This window comes from Phocoena sinus, chromosome 18 (genome assembly GCF_008692025.1).
Source record: "Phocoena sinus isolate mPhoSin1 chromosome 18, mPhoSin1.pri, whole genome shotgun sequence".
Taxonomy (NCBI): domain Eukaryota; kingdom Metazoa; phylum Chordata; class Mammalia; order Artiodactyla; family Phocoenidae; genus Phocoena; species Phocoena sinus.
Genome location: NC_045780.1, coordinates 55,975,023 through 55,987,570, shown reverse-complemented (window position 1 = coordinate 55,987,570; position 12,548 = coordinate 55,975,023). Strand labels below are relative to the sequence as shown.

Here is a 12,548-nt window from a genome sequence, read left to right as displayed (position 1 = left end):
AGCATTCTCTGAAAAAAACTTCTCAAAGTCTTTCTCCTCTTTATTTTAGCAATGGATTGTGGAAAATGTGTGATTTTCTGTTGACATGAAAATATTTCAAGGCACGGTGTCCTTGCCTGACTGGTTTAGTATTTTCTGCATAACTGATACAGGAACTCCTATACAACTCTCTTCCACCCTGTTGTAAAGGTCAGAAAAAAGCATCAAACTGGGAGGGTACTAGCTTATTGCCAGAGTAGTAATGTCTCAAGACTTTCAAAGTATGTTGTCTTTTCCCTCGTTCTGTTTGTCTCCATTTTCTTTTTACAGCTCACAGAATGTAGGGGTTTTGTTGTTGTTAACAGTTGTTCTTTGCAGGTTTTTTTTTTTTTTTTCTTTCTCCAGATTAAAGTCCTATCTCTTCTTAGTTTGTTTCTCTATGTGATATTTCACTTGGTCAGTTCCTGCCTGATTGCATCGATGAGCTCTTCTTGTAGCTTAGTTACTTCTTTTCTCATTTCTTCTAAAGTGTTTGGCTTCAGCCTGTCATAGTCCAGTCCTTCTGTCTGGACTCCGTTGACACTGGACTGTGATGAGGGTGCAGATTTTGGTTTGTAAATAACAGGTGACTTGCTGCCATTCATTGTATTTGTTCTTTCCCAAGGTTTTCTTGTTGGTTCAGGTGTACTTGTTGAAGAGGCCTTAGAAGTTACAGGCTGAATCTTCATTTTCGTCTTCTTTTCGTTCTGTTCCAATTGTTGATCACTTTTTAGCAATTCTCTTCCTCCTAGCCAGCAGGGTGCTCATTTCTTCCATTAACCCACCACCCCTAACGGAAGGGGTCCTTTTCCACTACCTGTATTTTTTAGATGAGGCCAAATTCACACCAGTGATCTCTCCGCTTGGGAAACAGGAATCCTCCATCCATGACATTTTCCTAAGTTTTGATCCAGAAATTGCAGCTGCAAGTCCAGTTAAAGGGTGACTGTCTTCAAACATGGATCCCCAAGAGATCCAGATGCAGGGAGGGGAGAAGCAGGGGGTGGTGGAGGAGGAGGGGGTACCTGATTAGGAAGAAGGCGGTAGAGGAGGCGGAGGCCCTGAGGATGGAAGTGGATGGGATGGAGGGAGTCCTGGGGGAGGAGGGAGTGTGGCTGATGCCTGGGCAGGACCTGGTGGGAGTGGAGGAGGGGGTGGAGGTGCCGGTGGTCCCAAGTCAATGCAAGCCTGGCTCAGCAGCAGAGGAGACTCCCAGCACAGAGCTTAGAGGAGTCTCCACAGAGGCAGGGGCAGCAGCGTTTGACATTCTTCGCTCTCGCTCGCTTTCTAGTTGCTCTTGCCGCTTTCGTTCTTGCCTTTCTCTGTCCAGTCTCTCCACTCTTGTCTCTCCCACCCCAGGCAATCCTGAACTTCTCTTTCTTGTCTCTCTCTCTCCAGCTGCTCCTGTTCTAGTCACTCCCTCTCCAGCCCTCCCCTTTCTAACCTCTCCCCCTCCAATCTCTCCCTTTTCATTCTTTCGCCCTTTCCCGCTCCAGGTCCTTTTCTTTGCTGTGCTTGTAGTTGCCTCTGAATTTTTTTGTGTGGTACGCGGGCCTCTCACCGCTGTGGCCTCTCCCGCCATGGAGCACAGGCTCCGGATGCGCAGGTTCAGCAGCCATGGCTCACGGGCCCAGCCGCTCCGCGGCACCTGGGATCTTCCCAGACCGGGGCACGAACCCGTGTCCCCTGCATCGGCAGGCGGACTCTCAACCACTGCGCCACCAGGGAAGCCCTATAGTGTATTTTTAATTTTAGTTACTGTAATCTTCAGCTCTTGTTTTATATATATATATATATATATATATATAGTTTTATCAAGTTCTCAGTGACTTCTTCAATTCTTCTCCTGAGTTTGGTAAGCAACTTTATTATTATTACCTGAACTCTTTACCAGGTAGATTTCTTATCTCCATTTAGTTTAGTTCTTTTTCTGAGGTTTTGTCTTTTTCTTTCTTTTGGAACATATTCCTTTGTCTCCTCATTTTGCTAATTCTCTGTGTTTATCTCTATGTATTAGGTAGATCAGATATATCTCCTGGTCTTGAAGGAGTGGTCCATTGTAGGTTTCCTGTGAGGCCCAGAAGAGCAATCCCCTATGGTCACCAGAGCCGGGCACTTCATGAGTATTCCTTCTGTGGGCTGTTTGAGTCCTCCTGTTGTGGTGGGGTCATGTTTGCTACTGGTGTACTGATTGGTGCGGCTGTTCCCTGGCCCAGCTGTTTGCAAGGCCTGGTCATGACTGCTGCCCCAGTGAGGCTGGATTCAGGGCCTGACTGCAACAGCTGTAGGTATGGTGGTTTTATGGGGTTGGTCCCCTGGCACAGGAGCCATTTTGTGGGGGAGGCATGCCAGACCCACCTGAGGCTGCCTGCCAGGTGTGGTGGGGTAGGGCTTGCTTTGGAAAGGCACTGACCAGGGTGGATGGATTGGACAGGGTGGGTCCTCAGGGGACTGCTAGGACAGGGAAGGAAATACTAGCAGGGTAGTTAGCAAATGTCAGAAATAATGCCCACCAGCGCCTGGTCAGCTAGGTAAAAGGAGAATTAGAAAAATGGCATCTACCACTGGTTTGGTACCTTGATAAAGTTCCAATAGATCCCTGATCCTTTGGGACTCACCCTAAAGTTTGTCAATGAATCTCCTTCACATATAGCCCAGGCACTTTTCAAACATAGGTCTCTTTGCCGGAACTCAGAGTGAGTGAGTTTGTGCACAATCCATTTAAGAGCAGAGTCTGTTTGCTATAGCCCTCCAGCTCTCCCAGCCATAAGCCTCGGTGGTTTTCAAAGCCAGACATTATATGGGATCACCTTCCAGGTGCAGGTCCCCAGGGCTGGGCTGCCTGATGTAGAGCTCAAACCCTTTGCTCCTTAGGGAGGACCTCTGAGTTTGTGATATCCCCTCCCACTGTGGGTCACTGTGCCAGGGATGTGGGTCCTGACTAGACTGCATCTCTGCCCCTCCTAGCCATCTCAATTTGGATTTTTCTTTATATCTTTAGCTGTAAAAGAGGCATTCTTCTAGTCTTCAGGTTGTTCTTAGAAAAACTTCTATACATAGCATAGTTTTTGTGTGTCTACGGGAGGAGGTGAGCTGAGGTTCTTCCTACTCCACCATCTTGATTCTCTCCTCCTTCTTGAAAGGACTACTCTTGATGAAGATATACAGTGAATTAAAGGCAAGTATTTTGTTTGTGAAGGAGCAGGAGCATCTGTGGCATATACTAGAAATTTAACAGCATTATATTCTTCCAAACCTGGTTATATGATATTTTCCCCATTAATCACATGGCAAGGTATATATGAGTAGTAATGCAGAGAGTTGGCAAGTGTCATATTGCAAAACAACACACAATTTATTTTCCAAAAATACTTATTCTGAAAATTAAATGACACCTTAAACAAAATAAATGTCCAGAATATAACTTAAAATTTGGCTGTTTTATCAACAAAGATTATCCACTTCTCTTTGACACTTAATCACTTTTGTGCTATCTTTATATGGACACTATTTTTTAAGCTGAAAATTTTCATCATTATCAACATTAACATTTATTGTGTACTTAATCAAAAAAACTTAATCTACTCAGGAAGGATTAAAATTTTGAAAGTGCATAAATATTTTAAATATCTTGATCTTCTACTACTGATGATACTTTCTACTGCCACTAACATTGACTGTTCATTTGTTTCTGTGTAAAACAGATCCACCAAAACATAATTTCCAGAACATAATTTCCAAGAAAGATTAATTTGGAAAGCAGCAGATTTAAAAGTTCATTCAATATCATTTTTAAGCTTCTCTTGAAACCAATGACAAAATTTCTTGGCAAGAGTGAAAACTAGAGTTGCTAGTACTGTACTGACTTGTTTTTTTAAAAATGGATTTAACTGGAATGTGGATTTCTTCTTAAAATAATGCAATGAGGAACAAAATTCTGGAAAGTATATTCCTTTTGTACATTATCAAATGTCAGGAAATATCTTGTATATTATGAAATTACATTCATTTTACATTTTAGGAAAATACTCATAAATTATGTAAATGATTTGTGAAATTATTATGGAAAATATGGAATTATTGTGAAAAAATATGGGAATTATCTTCCTTTCTTTAAACATGTACTACACGACAAATATACTTCCTCTGCAGCTTAAATTAGTTTTGTTTACTCTCTGCAAAAGTTAAAAAGTTACGTATCTTATTAATACAAGATTATTTATTATAAATTTGCTTTTCTTTTTGCCTACCTTACCTAAAATTTTCATCTCAGAGAAGAGTAAGATAAATTCTAAAAGGAATATGGAGACTGAGATGTACTATCGAGGGATATACATTGAATAAAGAGATAATATTCATGTTCTAATATAAAAAGCATTATACATTGTGGGGAGGATAACTGTGTTAATCAAGATGTTATTATGAGAGAGGATTTTCTAATTTTCTACCAACATTCCCATTAGAATGTCAATAATGCACCTAAAGGAAACACATAAGTACATTGTCCTGTGTGGTGGAGGGTAAGCATCATCCACAGGTTTCATCATCTCTGATTATGGTAGAATGAGATTTAGTCCTTTTCTGACCCAGTGATATTTGAGGGGTGAGAAGGAAAAAAGTAAAGAGAGAGAGAGAGAGAATCACATTTGAAAGAGTCCCATTTTCCACCTATATAGTCTTTAACATAAAGAGGGGGATATATGTTATATCAGGCAAGATTCTACAACGGCAGAGATAGGAGAGATAGTGACTCACCTGGCTCTCTAAATTAGATTGAGGAAAGTGGATATCTAGAAGGCTTCTATATAATAATCTAGTACACAGATATCACCACAGAACCTTGGCAGTGTGCTTAGGTATGAGTCATGAGCCTTTCAGAACCTGTAGGCTTAGAATTAAGAACTAAAATATAGCTGTGAATAAAAATGCTGAGCAAAAAACACAAGTGGGATTATTGTAGTGAGTCAGATGGAAAATTTTGTGGGATTTAAGGTTTGTTTTCACCAAGAAGAGAAGCTGAGCTATGTATATCAAAGAGTGTCCCAGCCTATGCTGACTGTCTGGATGTGATTATTATTAATAGCAACTCTTTACTGTCAAAGTATTCCATTCTGAACAATAAGTCACATGGTCACTACAGATAATGTATATTCTCCAAGGGCTTTGCCATTGAAATTATAGAAGTAGAAAGAGGAAAGGGATGCTGAGTAACTAGAAAATTTTATCTAATAGACACCAAACATTATTTAAAAGGACTACAAAAAACTAAGGTATCATACAATTTTCAAACTTTATATAACAGAAAGTTACTTTTCTCCCTCATCCATGCATACATGCTATTGAGTCAGACCAAATTAATTAGAGATTAACTATTATGCTTTCTAGGCACATCAGCATTGTAGTATGAAATAAATTTTCCAATTCCACATCATTGCACTATTTATAAGATTTAAAGATAATGGAATAAAATTGTATTTTTGTTTTGTCTTTATTTTTGAATTTTATTTAATTTTTTTATACAGCAGGTTCTTATTAGTCATCAATTTTATACACATCAGTGTATACATGTCAATCCCAATCGCCCAATTCATCACACCACCACCACCACCCTCTGCCGCTTTCCCCCCTTGGTGTCCATACATTTGTTCTATACATCTGTGTCTCAACTTCTGCCCTGCAAACTAGTTCACCTATACCATTTTTCTAGGTTCCACATATATACGTTAATATATGATATTTGTTTTTCTCTTTCTGACTTACTTCACTCTGTATGACGGTCTCTACATCCATCCACGTCTCTACAAATGACCAAATTTCATTCTTTTTTATGGCTGAGTAATATTCCATTCTATATAAGTACCACAACTTCTTTATCCATTCGTCTGTTGATGGGCATTTAGGTTGCTTCCATGACCTGGTTATTGTAAATAGTGCTGCAATGAATATTGGTGTGCATGTGTCTTTTTGAATTATGGTTTTCTCTGGGTATATGCCCAGTAGTGGGATTCCTGGATCACATGGTAACTCTATTTTTAGTTCTATAAGGAACCTCCATACTGTTCTCCATAGTGGCTGTATAAATTTACATTCCCACCAACAGGGCAAGAGGGTTCCCTCTTCTCCACACCCTCTCCAGCATTTGTTGTTTGTAGATTGTCTGATGATGCCCATTCTAACTGGTGTGAGGTGATACCTCATTGTAGTTTTGATATGCATTTCTCTAATAATTAGTGATGTTGAGCAGCTTTTCATGTACTGCTTGGCCATCTGTATGTCTTCTTTGGAGAAATGTCTATTTAGCTCTTCTGCCCATTTTTGGATTGGGTTGTTTGTTTTCTTAATATTGAGCTGCATGAGCTGTTTATATATTTTGGAGATTAATCCTTTGTCCATTGATTCATTTGCAAATATTTTCTTCTATTCTGAGGGTTGTCTTTTCATCTTGTTTATTATTTCCTTTGCTGTGCAAAAGCTTTGAAGTTTCATTAGGTCCCATTTGTTTATTTTTGTTTTTACTTCCATTACTCTAGGAGGTGGACCAAAAAAGATTTTGCTGGGCTTCCCTGGTGGCGCAGTGGTTGAGAGTCCGCCTGCTGATGCAGGGGATGCGGGTTCATGCCCCGGTCTGGGAAGATCTCACATGCCGTGGAGTGGCTGGGCCCGTGAGCCATGGCCGCTGAGCCTGCGCATCCGGAGCCTGTGCTCCACAGTGGGAGAGGCCACAACGGTGAGAGGCCCGCATACGGCAAAAAAAAAAAAAAAAGATCTTGCTGTAATTTATGTCAAAGAGTGTTCTTCCAATGTTTTCCTCTAACAGTTTTATAGCGTCCGGTCTTACATTTACATCTCTAATCCATTTTGAGTTTATTTTTGTGTATGGTGTTAGGAAGTGTTCTAATTTCATTCTTTTACACGTAGCTGTCCAGTTTTCCCAGTACCACTTATTGAAGAGACTATCTTTTCTCCACTGTATATCCTTGCCTCCTTTGTCATAGAGATTAGTTGCCCATAGGTGCGTGGGTTTATCTCTGGGCTTTGTGTCTTGTTCCATTGATCTATGTTTCTGTGTTTGTGCCAGTACCATATTGTCTTGATTACTGTACCTTTGCAGAATAGTCTGAAGTCAGGGAGTCTGATTCTTCCAGCTCCATTTTTTTCCCCTCAAGACTGCTTTGGCTATTCAGGGTCTTTTGTGTCTCCACACAAATTTTAAGATTTTTTGCTCTAGTTCCGTAAAAAATGCCATTGGTAATTTGATAGGGATTGAACTGAATCTGTAGATTGCTTTGGGTAGTATAGTCACTTTCACAATATTAATTCTTCCAATCCAAGAACATGGTATATCTATCTGTTGGTTTCATTTCTTTCATCAGTGTCTTATACTTTTCTGCATACAGGTCTTTTGTCTCCCTAGGTAGGTTTATTCCTAGGTATTTTATTCTTTTTGTTGCAGTGGTAAATGGGAGTGTTTCCTTAATTTCTCTTTCAGATTTTTCATCATTAGTGTATAGGAATGCAAGAGATTTCTGTGCACTACTTTGTATCCTGCTACTGTACCAAATTCACTGATTAGCTCTAGTGGTTTTCTGGTGGCATCTTTAGGATTCTCTATGTGTAGTATCATGTCATCTGCAAACAGTGACAGTTTTACTTCTTCTTTTCCAATCTGTATTCCTTTTATTTCTTTTTCTTCTCTGATTGTCGTGGCTAGGACTTCCAAAACTATGCTGAATAATAGTGGTGCGAGTGGACATCCTTGTCTTGCTCCTCATCTTAGAGGAAAAGCTTTCAATTTTTCACCATTGAGAATGGTATTTGCTGTGGATTTGTAGTATATGCCCTTTATTATGTTGAGGTTAGTACGCTCTATGCCGACTTTCTTGAGAGGTTTTATCAAAAATGGGTGTTGAATTTTGTCAAAAGCTTTTTCTATATCTCTTGGGATGATCATATGGTTTTTACTCTTCAGTTTGTTAATATGGTGCATCACATTGACTGATTTGCATATATTGAAGAATCCTTGCATCCCTGGGATAAATCCCACTTGATCATCATGTATGGTGCTTTTAATGTGTTGTTGGATTCTGTTTGCTACAATTTTGTTGAGGATTTTTGCATGTGTATTCATCAGTGATACTGGTCTGTAATTTTCTTTTTTTGTAGTATCTTTGTCTGGTTTTGGTATCAGGGTGATGGTAGCCTCATAGAATGAGTTTGGGAGTGCTCCTTCCTCTGCAAGGATGAGTTTGAGAAGGATGGGTGTTAGCTCTTCTCTAAATGTTTGATGGAATTCACCTGTGAAGCCATCTGGTCCTGGATTTTTCTTTGTTGGAAGATTCTTAATCACAGTTTCAATTTAATTACTTGTGATTGGTCTGTTTATATTTTCTATTTCTTCCTGCTTCAGTCTTGGAAGGTTATACATTTCTAAGAATTTGTCTGTTTCTTCCAGGTTGTCCATTTTATTGGCATAGAGTTGCTTGTTGTAGTCTCTTAGGATGCTTTGCATTTCTGCGGTGTCTGTTGTAACTTCTCCGTTTTTATTTTTAATTTTATTGATTTGAGTCCTCTCCCTCTTTTTCTTGATGAGTCTGGCTAATGGTTTATCAATTTTGTTTATCTTCTCAAAGAACCAGCTTTTAGCTTTATTGATCTGTGCTATTGTTTTCTCTGTTTCTCTTTCACTTACTTCTGCTCTGATATTTATGATTTCTTTCCTTCTGCTAACTTTGCGTTTTGTTTGTTCTTCTTCCTCTAGTTCCTTTAGGTGTAAGGTTAGATTGTTTACTTGAGATTTTTCTTGTTTCTTGAGGTAGGCTTGTATAGCTATAAACTTCCCTCTTAAAACTGCTTTTGCTGCATCCCATAGGTTATGGATCGTCATGTTTTCATTGTCATTTGTCTCTAGGTGTTTTTTGATTTCCTCTTTGATTTCTTCAGTGACTTCTTGGTTATTTAGTAACGTATTGTTTAGCCTCAATTTGTTTGTGTTTTTTACGTTTTTTCCCTTGTAATTCATTTCTAATCTCACAGAGCTGTGGTCAGAAAAGATACTTGATATGATTTCAATTTTCTTAAATTTACTGAGGCTTGATTTGTGACCTAAGATATGCTCTATCCTGGAGAGTGATCTGTGCGCACTTGAGAAGAAAGTGTAATCTGCTGTTTTTGGATGGAATGTCCTATAAATATCAATTAAATCTATCTCGTCTGTTGTGTCATTTAAAGCTTCTGTTTCCTTATTTTCATTTTGGATGATCTGTCCATTGGTGTAAGTGAGGTGTTAAAGTCCCCTACTATTATTGTGTTACTGTCAATTTCCTCTTTTATAGCTGTTAGTAGTTGCCTTATGTATTGAGGTGCTCCTAAGTTGGGTGCATATATATTTATAATTGTTATATCTTCTTCTTGGATTGAACCCTTGATCCTTATGTATTGTCCTTCCTTGTCTCTTTTAACATTCTTTATTCTAAAGTCTTTTATATCTGGTATGAGTTTTGCTACTCCAGCTTTCATTTGGTTTTCATTTGCCTGGAATACCTTTTTCTATCCCCTTGCTTTCAGTCTTTATGTGTCCCTAGGTCTGAAGTGGGTCTCTTGTAGACAGCATATAGATGGGTCTTGTTTTTGTATCCATTCAGCAAGCCTGTGTCTTTTGGTTGGAGCATTTAGTCCATTCACGTTTAAGGTAATTATCCATATATATGGTTCTATGACCATTTTCTTAATTGTTTTGGGTTTGTTTTTTTAGGTCCTTTTCTTCTCTTGTGTTTCCCACTTAGAGAAGTTCCTTTAGCATTTGTTGTAGAGCTGGTTTGGTGGTGCTGAATTCTCTTAGCTTTTGCTTGTCTGTAAACCTTCTGAGTTCTCCACTGAATCTGAATGAGATCCTTGCCAGGTAGAGTAATCTTGGTTGTAGGTTCTTCCCTTTCATCACTTTAAGTATATCGTGCCATTCCCTTCTGGCTTGTAGAGTTTCTGCTGAGAAATCAGCTGTTAACCTTATGGGACTTCCCTTGTATGTTATTTGTCGTTTTTCCCTTGCTGCTTTCAATAATTTTTCTTTGTCTTTAATTTTTGCCAATTTGATTACTATGTGTCTCTGCTGTTTCTCCTTGGGTTTATCCTGTATGGGACTCTCTGTGCTTCCTGGAATTGGGTGGCTATTTCCTTTCCTATGTTAGGGAAGTTTTTGACTATAATCTCTTCAAATATTTTCTCGAGTCCTTTCTCTCTCTTCTTCTTCTTCTGGGATCCGTATAATGCAAATGTTGTAGCATTTAATGTTTTCCCAGAGGTCTCTTATGCTCTCTTCATTTCTTTTCATTCTTTTTTCTTTAGTCTGTTCTGCAGCAGTGAATTCCACCATTCTGTCTTCCAGGTCACTTATCCGTTATTCTGCCTCAGTTATTCTGCTATTGATCCCTTCTAGTGTAGTTTTCATTTCAGTTATTGTATTGTTCATCTCTGTTTGTTTGTTCTTTAATTCTTCTAGGTCTTTGTTCAACATTTCTTGCATCTTCTCAATCTTTGCCTCCAATATTTTCTGAGGTCCTGGATCATCTTCACTATTATTATTCTGAATTCTTTTGCTGGAAGGTTGCCTATCTCCACTTCATTTAGTTATTTTTCTGGGCTTTTATCTTGTTCCTTCATCTGGTACATAGCCCTCTGCTTTTTCATCTTGTCTATCTTTCTGTGAATGCAGTTTTCATCTCACAGGCTGCAGGATTGTAATTCTTCTCGCTTCTGCTGTCTGCCCTCTGGTGGTTGAGGCTATCTAATAGGCTTGTGCAAGTTTCCTGATGGGAGGGACTGGTGGTGGTGAAATCTGTTGCTCTGGTGGGCAGAGCTTAGTAAAACTTTAATCCTCTTGACTGCTAATGGGTGGGGCTGTGTTCCCTCTCTGTTGGTTGTTTGGCCTGAGGCAACCCAACACTGGAGACTACCTGGGCTCTTTGGTGGGGCTAATGGCAGACTCTGGGAGGGCTCACGCCAAGGAGTACTTCCAGAACTTCTGCTGCCAGTGTCCTTGGCCCCATGGTGAGCCACAGCCAACCCCCTGCCTCTGCAGGAGACCCTCCAACACTAGCAGGTAGGTCTGGTTCAGTCTCCCCTGGGGCCACTGCTCCTTCCCCTGGGTCCTGATGCGCACACTACTTTGTGTGTGCCCTCCAAGAGTGGAGTCTCTGTTTCCCCCAGTCCTGTCGAAGCCCTGCAATCAATTCCCACTATGCTTCAAAGTCTTATTCTCTAGGAATTCCTCCTCCCGTTGCTGGACCCCCAGGTTGGGAAGCCTGATGTAGGGCTCAGAACCTTCACTCCAGTGGGTGGACTTCTGTGGTATAAGTGTTCTCCAGTCTGTGAGTCACCCACCCACCGGTTATGGGATTTGATTTTACTGTGATTGCGCCCCTCCTACCATCTCACTGTGGCTTCTCCTTTGTCTTTGGATGTGGGGTATCTTTTTTGGTGAGTTCCAGTGTCTTCCTGTCGATGACTGTCCAGCAGCTAGTTGTGATTCTGGTGTTCGCACAAAAGGGAGTGAGAGCATGTCCTTCTACTCTGCCATCTTGGTTCAGGGCCTACTCTAAAATTGTGTTTTTAGAGGTTTTGAACTATGTATAGGGAATTGAAACGCATTACTCACAAAGTAGTTTCAAAGATATCAGCCCCTGCATTATGAAAAATGGTATAAACATTACTTCCATTTATGTTTATTTTCTCACTCATGTCCCTCATACTGGATTTATGGTTTCTGGAGCTAATACGTGCTTTGTTTTTTGCTATTAGTACAAAGAAGTTATATTGCTAAATATAGCTATTTACAAATAAAGCTCACATTTCAACCTCAACAGAAGATGGGGAAATTAATTTTTGTACTCATTATATTTTTATATATGTTCTTATTTAAATCTGAAGAACAACTTACATAAATTACAGAGGAAACTAAAATATATTAAAAATGTTCCACAATTACATTAAAGAAAAAAAGTTTTTGTTCAAATACAGAAGATAACAAACTTACCTAAATGTGTGATAACCTGAAATATTCTGCAAAGTTGTGTTAAAATTATATTTTTTAAATTATTAAATATATATTAATGCCTCTAAGGTATAATATTCTTCTAGTGTCATTTTACCAGGCAAAATATGAGAAGACGGAAAGTTCTTTCACTTTTATGTTTAATTTTAACATTTTAATAAGCAAGCGAGAGTCACAGAAGTCATTTGTTAGGTTAAGATAAATGTTACAGAGACCTTGATAAAATGTCAATGTTAGCAGAAGAAAGTCAACATATGATACAGTTAAAGTGTGTGTATGTGGGTGTCCGTGTGTATATATGTATATAATCTCTTAACTAGATAAACGCTCCATTTATAATTTTAATCCAACACACATATAAGGCAGGAAAAATGATAAAATATTTTAAAAACAAGTTTATGTTTAACAAGTATCATTTATAATTTTTAAAATTCTATCAAAACTTGACTGTGTTTTGAAATTATTATAAGTGAATAATGTCTAC

At 39.1% G+C, this 12,548-nt stretch overlaps 1 pseudogene; it reads right to left on the bottom strand.

Moving 5' to 3' along the window:
- Nucleotides 1-428: 428 nt before the first annotated feature.
- LOC116742968 overlaps nt 429-12,548 on the bottom strand; it is a 56,079-nt pseudogene continuing 43,959 nt past the window's right edge.